This window comes from Bemisia tabaci, chromosome 3 (genome assembly GCF_918797505.1).
Source record: "Bemisia tabaci chromosome 3, PGI_BMITA_v3".
Lineage (NCBI taxonomy): Eukaryota > Metazoa > Arthropoda > Insecta > Hemiptera > Aleyrodidae > Bemisia > Bemisia tabaci.
In genome coordinates, this window is record NC_092795.1 from 36,460,816 (window position 1) to 36,471,338 (window position 10,523).

Here is a 10,523-nt window from a genome sequence, read left to right on the forward strand (position 1 = left end):
GACGAAACGTTAGAAACTCATTTGAAAGTGGAACCGCTGAAACGGGCCGCTAAAGAAGGTGCGAATGGGTCAGTTGCGCTGGTCACAGACTCGTTTTTTGATGCTTGATTCTTGTCGCTTAGCTTCAAATAACAAGATGAGTCCAAACAGCAACTTTCTACGTACAATATTAACCGAGAAATCGCACTTTGAAAGATACGGTTTGAAAAATTATCGGTTCATGACGTCATCCACCGCGGTAGTGACAGCCTTGGTTTCTTCCACCTTGCGTTCATCCAAGTTTCACGTTGAATGACCAGCAAGGATATAGAAACTATAGATTGGTGGTTGCCTACGAAAAAACGTAACACACATGGAGTGGTCGTTCGATAGGATAGGCGAGCGGGGAGTGGAAATGGCACATTGCTATCTTCGTCATACCCTCAAATACGTGGAATCTTACGGGAGTTTTTAGAATAAATGATTTCGCGTTGAAATTTTCAGCGTAAACGCACTTGATGAATGGCTAAGTTCCATACCTGGACACAGATGTTCAAATAGTTGGTTCTAAATTTGATATAAGTCCGTATTCAGCAAAAGTCCCATAAGAAGCCATAGAAACCGACTATCTTCGTCCTAACCTAATTGTTGCTCCTGGTGTGTTACAAATTTCACGGTTGGCGTAGCACAGAACCCCCTGTCTATAGTTTCTAGATCATTGATGACCAGTGAAAATGTGTGTCTTGCTGATTGATGGAAGCAAGGTGAAAGAAACCAAGGGTGTCACCACCGCGGTGGATGACGTCATAAACGGTATTTTTCAAAGCGCCATATCTCGGTCAATATTGAACGTAGAGAGTTACTGTTCAGACGGATCTTCCTGAACTACAAGAATCAAGCATCAAAACACATTCCTATGACCAGCGCAACTGACCCATTTAGGAAATGTGACATACGTTTTCTCATCGAAACTATGTGCAGAATAATCTGTGCAACGAAAATTATCGAAAATAACACGTTACTTATTGACGTTTTTAGATACATAAATTCAAATTTTCCACTTAGATTATACAAACGCTTGATACACCCCGCATGAATTCAAACCCCCGAGCAAAGGAGAGGCATGAATGATTGATCATCGATTTTTCCCCATTTGAAGATATGGTAAAGAGGCAATTATTAACGTGTTCGTTGCGAACACCGTGTTTATCGATCCTTTCCCATAGGTTTAAACGGCAGATGAATCGATACATCGCAGAGAGCCGCTGCCCCCGAGCAACTTTAAAAGGAGAAGTGTAATTTATAACACTCACTTTAAGACCACCTTCCGTGCCGGACACAGAACTGAGAGCGCTGAGCAACGCGAGAACCCACAGCAAAGAGGTGCGAACGGACATGAGAATCCTTGGAACTAAAACAGCTACGTGGGAAACTATAGATGCTCGGAACAAATTCGACGTTAAACTCGAGAATTGTGTTCAAGTTCCGATTTTCCTCCGGGCTTGGTTTAGTACTGACTGAAAAATTTTCAGTTGGCTCACGGCGCGGGTTCATTTTATAAAAAAAAGGGGGGAAAAAAGGAGGAAAACAATTCGCATTGCGTTATGCGTGACTCCTTTGTCGTCACTCACGATCGGTGTAGATGCATTTTAAACAAAAATAGGCGCGTATCAAGGCCCTCATTGAAAATTCGGACAATAGACGAAATTCGCCGAGTACTGAAAAGGTATGCAGTCCTTGGAACGCGTAGAACATGCTTTACGACCGTGATCATCTCGTTTTTTCATTTCTTTTTCTTTACGAAGGAGGGGGGGGGGGGGGGGGTTGTAAGCTAATACACGCAATCTGCTACTGAATCACGAATTCACGAGTTCGTTTGAAAAAACCTGAGTGCTGCGACGATCTCTAGAGTCCCTTTATACCCAGAGTTAAGACAACTCGATTATCAGCTGACTGGCAGCCGGTCTTGGCTGGCCATGGAGGCCGAAACGAGTGCACCCAAACAAACGATATTGAGGGATATGGATCAGGAATCCTGCGATGTCTGTCACACAAAAACAACAACATCAACAAATTGATCAATTAAAACGAAAATTAGATTGGTTTGTGAATAATTTCTTAATCTATTTTCATTTTAGACCGATGGAAATAACAATTTACTCTTGATAAACCACAATTTGGTAATATTTTCATTATTCTTGTTCACATTCGAGGAACCGCAATCTTGGTGCACTCGTTTCGGCCTCCATGAGCGAGAACCAATCAGAATTGGATTTTTTTTTAGGCCACTTTCAGCCCAACCAAAAGTGAGTTGTCTTAACTCTGGGTATAAAGGGACTCTAACGATCTCCTATCCTCGTTAGGGATACCATCGTACGGAGAAAAAATTCAGAAAGTTTTTTTTCTCGGAAATTCACGAACATCTCAAGTGCAACACTGCGATTCACCGAGTGTAATTTTATTACTGGTGACGCGTTAGATGTCGATGTCGCCAGTGGCTTACAACCAATCTTTTAGGGCTTAATGTAGCAGATGCCATTGATGACAACAAGGGCCTTGCCCGGAGAGTAGCACAGGAGGGGAATTTTCAGGTGATATGAATGCGGAGCGAAATCCTACAGGGCTGCCACAGAATTTGGAGACTGAAATTCCCTAACACATTTTTGCGAAATTCACTAGCGATTGAAGATTGGGCATATGATGGGTAATAGGGCATTATTAGGAATAGTTTTCAGATAAAATGTATTGTTCGAAACGTAAAATCCATTCCGGACACCAAATAAATAGGTGACAAGACAATTTTCCCTGACTTTTTAAAATTCCCTGACATTTCCGGGTATTCCATGACTGTGGCAACCTGAATCTACTCACAGTATTTTAGAGGATTCGAGGGCTTGTATAGCAAATTTCATGGTCCGAACAACAATTTCCCTAATTCGTACATTACGGCAATTATTGCTTCTCTGAGTCACAGATTGTAAAGCGGCGCAACAATGGCGGATTTCATCCCTAGATCACTTAGAATCATCTTCAGCAGAGAAACAAAATTTTGTACCCGAAGATTGATTCAATGCGCATGAATTACAAGCGTCACTCATGATGGATGGGTACAAGAATCTTATTGATGGGTCGGAACTTAAAAGGATGATCACGGCGATCAAACTTAAAAATGAACCGCCTGAGGGGCATTTGAATAGGTAGTAAACGCATCAGTTTATGGGTTCATTACACAACCACTATGAATTAAACACTCTTGATTTTCCGGTTTCTTCTTCTTTAGAATGAGGCGAGTTTGAAAAACTGAAAATTCTCCCTGCGTCGCATGGCAGACAGCGGGTCGCCCTCGCCACTCGCCAGCTAGCACGCGACTTGGTACGACGTGAGATAAAATGTATCATAATAATAGACTAATGTCATCGCCGAACCCCTCCTTCTCGTCCCCCGTGATGATGAGAGAAGCTCCGGAAATGAATGAGTTTAAGACGAGTCGCACGTACTTTCCTCTGTTGCCGATCAAGATTTCTTACACTGATACAAATAGTTGTGTACTTATGTTATTTTTGGTTGATACGGGAAGTAAAACACTAACCGACTCGAATTCTGTGTTGGTTTTGGTATAGTTTGCGGTGACTTTAGCGCAAAGAGACTGCATGGGAAACCCCGGAGTCGGCTAAAGTTTTGGGTTATTTTGTATTTTACTTACTGTATTAACCAAACGTTTGTGTTGAGTTGTCTCTCTGTGTAGAAGTTGGGGTGATGATTACACGACCATCTTAATTTTTCAGCATTGCACTTAGCACTATTTGGGAACTAAATGTAACTTTGAGTCTCTTCTACTTTACATTACATGGAAAAAGCAATTTTACACCGATTTGCTGGAAAATGGGAAGATTTTGATGCATAAAAATGGGAAAATTGCGATGCATAAAAATGGGGAAAAAGATCAAAGTCTACTATAAAAAGGATATCCTTGATAAAATTTTAGTGTTTATTCCGAAACAAGTATTTTTATTCTCTCGCCATGAAGAATTTTAAATCATTTTATGGCCTCGTCACCGACGTTTTTTTCGTCTCGTCATTTTGCATTTTCTCAGAACATCAGTTTTTTGTCTCCTCTGAGAATTTGGGTTGAGTGGATGTGTGCTCTTTTTTGGATGAGCCAGACAAATGACGCAAGCCATTTCTCCGATTTTTTGTCAAAATTCTCAAAAATGTTTAGGCATAATGAGTTCGTTGCACGCAAGAGATACAGCCAATTGAAAACACATTCTAAGGGTAAATTCACTCGAAAATCATGTCGGGCACATTAAAAAAGTCTGAAATCCACTCCTGCTGAGCGTGCAATCTGCGTAGTAAGTGACACGATTTTTCCAAATTTACCACGTATGCGGGTAGTTTTTTTGGTCACCGAGAGAGGGAGAGAGAGAGAGAGAAAAAAAAAACATAGTTATTCTACCGTTACAACGTTAGTAATGTCACACGGGATTCCATGGTAGTAGAACCGTGGATTTTGATTCTTGTAACGATGAGCACGGTGATATGACCGTGTTCACCGTAATATTCCTGTGGGCACAGACATACTATTATGAGCATGGTTATGCTACTGTGCTCTTCAATAATATTACCAAAATCCACAGTTCCACTACCGGGGAATCCCGTGTGACATTATTACTGTGGTAACCCTCGAATAACCGTGTTTTTTTACTCCGTGTCGGCAGTCAAGTTTACCTGGAGAGAGACCGAACCTCAACAATCTCGCGAACCGTTGTGATCTCTCCTCGCGTGAGATTTGCGAGAAAAAGGAAATAAATCTACCCGTGCAAACCTGGTCGGTGGTGATTGAGGAAAACCGTCCGCAGACGTGGTGAACTTGAAAAAAAAAGTGTAACAAACTACGCAGATTGCGTGTTGACGAGGGAATTTTAGACTTTTTTGACGTGCCCAACGCGATTTTCATGCGAAAAGAGTACCCGTTTCACCCGTAAAGAATACATTTGTTTTGCTGTATTTTTTGCGTGCACTGGAAAAAAAAGTCGCTTGGATCTAGAGTCCAGACTCTTAATAACATCGACAAAAAAAAAAAATACTCTTGATTCAATCGGATTTCACTGGTAAAAAAAAAACCTCTTGGTTCAAGAGTGCAGTTTCTTGTCACCGGATTTAAGAGTCTGGACTCTTGTTTCAATGCATAATCCGCTTGGATCAATGCAAAATCCGCTTGAAACCAAGCGTTCAAGACTCTTAAATCCGGCGACAAGAAACTGCACTCTTAAGTCAATGCAATGCGGCATTGGTCCAAGAGGTTTTTTTTACCAGTGTTTTCCTTGAATCGAAGAACCAAGCTTCTTGATTTAAGCGCATTTCCTTTAGATTCGAGCAAAAATCCGATCGAATCAAGAGTACTTTTTCTTGTCAATGTTTTAAGAGTCAGGACTCTAGATCCAAGTAACTTTTTTTTCCAATGTGCAACAGACCCATTTGGACCAGCGTTCATCATTTTCACCCTGAAACGATATCCCCAACAGCCGCAGATGATTCCAAGAACTTATTTTTCCGATCCACTCTCATGCGTGAAGTGATTTTCACGGAGCGGGTTTCACTCCTTATTTATTATTATTCATGTCACTCGGGGTTTCTGCGGACATTAGGCTTCCTCCGGAGTGATATGAACCCCAGATTTCACTCGGAGGTTTCCGACGGATCATGAAACTGTCCGGTTGAGATGGACTGCGTTCCGTGCTGGAGCTGCTCGGATGGCACCCTTATCCCACGTGACAACGGCGGATACGGCGCGGGGGGTGGGGGATGATGGAGTGGCTAAAAAAGAAGTGAGTGGGCGAAATAAATCCTGGAGCCGACTCCCGGATCCGGCGCGCGGCGTCCCGACGACCAACTATCCGCTGCATCTGCCACCCTCCCGAGTGCCTCCCCCGCCCCGTCTCCTGGCGTGTCGCTACGATTTGTTTACGGGCCGATTCCTCTAAAAATAAAACGATTTCGTTTACTCGCCCGCCGCCGTCTCCGCCCCCCACCCCCGGGGGGTGAAGGGGGGGGGGGGGGTAAAGTGCGCCCATGAGCCCCGAGGTACTTCCGAGTCACCTCCACTCGCCGCACAGTGGATCGAGTCAATGGGGGAGGTCGGATAAAATTTGGAAACTTTAAAAGTTCATAACTCCGTTCATACAAAACTTTGAAGTTCTAAAAGTAGTCTCATAGGTTTCCTCGTTAAATTTTCTTCCTAAACCACCCCTTGAAATTTCAAATGTGACGAATTAAACATCAAATTTGCAGTTTCAGTTGAGAATTCCATGTCCGACCTTTCTAATTGACTCGATCCATTGTGCGCCGCTACCCCTCCACGTTGACTCCGGGACGAAGTGGCGCACACTGCCGTGCTGAGGAAAAACGCCGTATGAACATTTGAGAGCTGCCGATTTTCCTTCGATAAAATGTTTATTTTTGAGGAAAGTTATGCATATTTTTCCTTTAAATTTTCAGAATCTTCGGGTGATATTGCGAACAAAATTATCTGAGAAATTGGGAGGAAAATATTCATAAGTTTACCAGGAAATTCGCGTCTTATCGAAGGAAATTTGGCAACGCCTGAAGGTTCATACGGCGTTTTTCCTTAACACGGCAGCACTGTGGATCGAGTCAATGGAAGAGGTCAGACAAAATTTGGAAACTGCAAACGCTTGTAAGTAACTCCGTTTATACAAAACTTTGAGGTTCTAAAAAAGGTTGCATTGGTTTCCTCGTGAAATTTTCTTCCAGAGCCTGAGAGCCACCCATTAAAATTTGAAGTGTGACGAAACAAACATCGAAGTCTGCAGTTTGCAGTTTTAGTTAAAAATTTAATGTCCGACCTCTCCAATTGTCTCGATTCGCCGTGTATCGGTGGCTCTTCGCAATCGCGTGCTTTCTCGTTTTTCTTTTCATACACAGAAAATAAGGGGTCAAAATCGGCGCGCCTACCCCCAGAATTGCAAATTTTTTTTTGATACTTCGTAATGGAGAACTTGCACGTAAATTTGTTATCACACTGTCAAAGAGTGCTTTGAGAGCAGATTTCGCGGTATTTTTTTTTTTATTATTTAGTTAATATTATGAAGTTTTTTGTTTTCCTCCTCATACACAGGACAAGAAAAAGTCAAAACCAGCATACGTGCTCCCAGAGTCGCGAGATTTTCCGATATTTCTCAATGGAGGACTAGCACGTAAATATATCGCTTTGTCGAAGGGTGCTGTTAGAGCAGATTTTGCGGTATTTTTTATAATTTTTTTCTAATAAGGGAATTAGAATAAAAATAGGATTAAAAATGGGAAAATGTACCATCGAGCAACATCATTTGGCGGCATTTTCCATTTAAACACACATATAATTCAGCAGATTAGATTATTTTGTCATATCTTGTCCAATAGTTGATCAATTTATGAACCACGGGTATTCTCGTGTTCAATTCTAGTCCGGGTTCGATACGTCACATGATATGAGAAGCTATTATAGAATTTTTGATTCGAAAATTTCAGCAATTTTGGCCGCCATCTTGTAATTTGAAGCCTTAAATGAATCGCAAAGGATTTTTTAACATCATTTTTCGATTTTACGGCCCAAAAAATGGTATGAAAGATACCTCACATGCCATATAGGAGCACACGTGGCCGTTTGACTTTCAGGAGGGGAAATTTGGCCGCCATCTTGGATTTAAGGGTCTTTAAGAAGTCGGAGTACATTTTTAAGCATATATTTGAAATTTTCGACCAAAAATACATAGGAATCGACATACATGTCGACCATGGGAGTCACTTTCACCCACTTCACCCCCGTAGCGGCCATTTGGGCGCCATCTTGAATTTAAGGGTGTTCCGGGAAAAATTTAGCCTGGCAGCATCGAAATTCTGTTTCAGGACATCAAGACGAAGAGATCAAGCCATCTCGCCAACTTGTATCATTAACGGTCCCACGGGACTACATGTGCTCCCGGACTATTCACTCAGTAGTTTCAACTTAAACACGAAATGTATCAAATTTCCGACACGTGCAAATTCTCCACAGTTTTCGACCTCGAAAAGGAGGGCCAAACTTTAATTCCGGGGCCGAAATCGGCGAATTTTGGTTTCATGCTGCGGCCAAAGGTGTCAGTTCATGTAAATATATCCATCAGCTATGTTGTTGGGGACCCTTTCGAGAGGTAAAATATGTGAACCTGGTCAACTGCATGCCATCTTTGGGCCAAGCATTGGATTTGAGGTACGGAACACTGGGAAGACACGAATTTTTGCCCGTTTTAGCCTTTAGACCCTAGTTCGGGTCCCCATTTTGGGGTCAATAAGTGTAAGTAGGTATCACCAAGACCTAAAAAAATATTTCTCTAAGGTACACATCGTCATAATCTCAAGATTTTGAGATTATGGAGATATTACAGCCCTTATCGATACACTTCCTGCCTCTCAGACTCACTTGCCAGCGAGATTCGAAAGATTTTAAAACATGCTGACAACAAGAAAAATAGGACCATTTGGTCCTATCATTGCCGGCCAAAATATGTTTTCAAAACTGGATCTAAATCCTCTCGTGAGGATGGGCTACGATCGATTTCAATACGACAACAGATTCTCACAAACAGACGTTTACGGCTCTCGACAGATTTTCAGATTTTGCGGCAGAAGGTGCAATTGGTCGAACTTAATTAAGTGATGAGCAAAAGAACGAAAAAAAAAAAAAAAAAAATTAAAAAAAAATATTTTCTTCTTTCTCAAGAAGATGTTTTGCCTCACACCTATTTTGTCCCCTTTTTCTTGATGCAAACTTTGTAGAACTATTGAAACTCTAAAAAGAATTTTTTCTATTGAGAAATTCGAAAGGAATCATGGCTCTTTGATCGGTAAATTGAAAAACAAAGCAAAAAAAAATGTAAGACCTCGTAGCCATCAGATTGCACATTTCATTTCCTCAGAGTGCATCTGGTCAAAATATGCTGGGCTGAGGTTTTCTCAATCCAAAAATGCTTATAACACTGCATATGTTTTAGATCCAAAAATGCAATCGTATGCAAATTTTCTATTCAAAAGAAGAGGACCTCTTCACTGAAAAAGGACAATCAAGTCAGTCAGAGAGACTGCTGCAGCTTCTCACAACATTTGAGTTGATTTATTAATGGACCAGGAATTCCGAACTTAGATTCCACTGAGTTGGAGAAACTTCAGGTCTTTCCCTCGGCTAAAATTTGAATGAAATTGGTTGTCTTATGGTTTGGGCTACAGTACGCAAACACAGTTTATGAAAACTGCAGGATACCAAGTTGAATTTTAATCTCTACACGCTGGAGGCATACATTCATAATTGATGTAACCGAATTCTTTTGATAAGGCACTTCAAGGTATAGCTATAAATATGATTGAGAAAATTCTATTGACTGAAGTGGTTCTGATCAGATGGCTACAGTTCAATGTTGGACGATAGTGCCTTAGCTTTTAAACAATCATGGAGAGATATCACAGAATATGTCCTGGAAAATAGTATGGGGTGAGATGTTACAGCGCTGAAACAAGCCAGAACGTACAAGTCCACCTAAGTAATGCAGAGATGCTTGACATACATTTACGCAGACTTAAAATTTATGAGCCACCGTTACGTTCAATGCTCTGTCAGAAGCTCTGATTGGGCGGGTGGCCAGAAGTCTCTCAAGATGCGTCACTTTCCAGAAAATGTAATAACAGCCTTGAGATTTGAGACAAGCGTAAGAACTTGTCATACCCATGGGACAAAAAATTCACTAGCAACATGACGAGTTGAAGACAATCTTCCTGGAGTGAACTTGGACCGAAGCTTAATCCTCCGTGTCCTATTCTACAAGGATTGTGGGGCAACATAGTGAGTTCATACTTTTGTCAACGACTTTGAGCGAAGCCAGATGGGTAATCTGAAGATCCAAAATCACGAGTACCTAACCTCTCAGATGAATTAATGAAAGTCGGACAAGGTAAACAAAGCCAATAGTAGAGAACTTAAATTGATGGGATGATGCAACTTACCCATAAAAAGATCCACGTATTAAAAGAACAATGACTGGAGCACTTGAAGGACAGGAAAATCTTAACAGAGAATTTGAGACGATGACACTAAAGGTAAACACCTCCAAATCACAGATAGGTTGCCTCGTCTACAGGGGTAAACACATGTTAATGGCAAGGCCAATTGAGCCGTAAATATGAGGATTTCGTTAACTAATTATTCAAAATATTATCACGACGAATGAAACAAAAACATGGAATTCCACGATTCTCGGTCAACACAACCTCTTGAAAACAATCACAAACTGCAATCACGGGCACAGGCGCGAGATGATAGGACGGGCAAGCGTGCGCACAAGCAAGAAATTCGCAGAACTGACAAAGTGACAACTGAAACTGAAACTGAAGTAGAAGAAGAGAAGGAAAGGAAGAAGAATTTCTTCAAACTGAATGAAAATATTTTCTGTAATGCCTAGCGCACTCTATCAGCATTAGTAACAACTATGGCGCCGGGTGGCGCCAAAACAATC

The 10,523-nt window shown here is 41.5% G+C and overlaps 1 protein-coding gene across 2 annotated transcripts in view; it reads right to left on the reverse strand.

Moving 5' to 3' along the window:
• The window catches only part of sfl (N-deacetylase and N-sulfotransferase sfl), a 172,107-nt gene extending 161,723 nt beyond the window's left edge, over positions 1-10,384 (reverse strand). For both annotated transcript variants that reach the window (XM_072298282.1, XM_072298283.1), the window contains exon 1: positions 10,011-10,384. The gene's annotated coding sequence lies outside the window, so the exon portion shown is untranslated. The remainder of the gene's footprint in view (positions 1-10,010) is intronic.
• Positions 10,385-10,523: the final 139 nt, after the last annotated feature.